This window comes from Sycon ciliatum, chromosome 6 (assembly GCF_964019385.1).
Source record: "Sycon ciliatum chromosome 6, ocSycCili1.1, whole genome shotgun sequence".
NCBI classification, from domain to species: Eukaryota; Metazoa; Porifera; class Calcarea; order Leucosolenida; family Sycettidae; genus Sycon; species Sycon ciliatum.
Window position 1 is genome coordinate 6,594,696 of NC_088648.1, and position 932 is coordinate 6,595,627.

Sequence of the window (932 nt, forward strand, 5' to 3'; positions counted from 1 at the left end):
AATGATGAAACAGAACAAAGAAGGAAAACTAAATGTACGACCCATACACATCAACGGAATGGGACATACTGTAGGTGTAATTGTAAAGACACAAAGCAAGCGGTAAATGTTGTGCCACAAAACCATACATCCAATGACATTACGTACATACATGCGACACGAATCCCAGCACAGTCAACTAGTGGACAGAAAGGCTATGTGGTTGTAACGCAGTGTGTCATGATCAACACTGCTATCATCAGACAACGTCATAATGGTGCGTATGAGTATTATCATTGGCTTTTCCACAAAGCACTGCATCAACTGCCTGTCCGTAATGCCAAGGACGGTCAGTGCGCGCGCCTCTCCGTGGTCTTGCGACCTCACCGAGTCAGTGATTATGCTCTTGGCGCCGCGGGCCGCAGTCCCGTCATAAACCTGACTCGACTATGGTACACAGACGACGTCATTGGTTGACAGTCTCTTGACAGTTTTGTCAACAGCACCTTTACACGTATTTGGATCCGTTGATCTACTGAGTCGTAGTCAAGCCGTTCTTGGATATTTCTATTCTATTAACACGTGAGACTTGGGTGGCTGGAGAGCCGCACGGGAGATTTCAGGGAGTCGCAAAATACGTTTATTTTCCGACTCCCTGGTCGATGCGCGGAGCTGTTTTTAAAGATTTGACATCGGATCGCGTGAGTCAAGCCTTTTCGCTATGGAACTGGCCCCGGATTTGTGGACCCAGGGATTTTCACTCCTCTAGGCTGCAAAGCTGACTCACTCGGTAAGCCTTCATCTCTCCCTCCCTCTCTCGTTTACATGATGCAGTGCGCCTTGGCCCTGGTAGATGTGTGAACGCTGACTGCGAGATGTAGCACGTGATTCATCTACACTTGACGTCCGTGCGCATGATGTCAGTGCAGTGTTCTCCTTGGCTACGTGCGAAA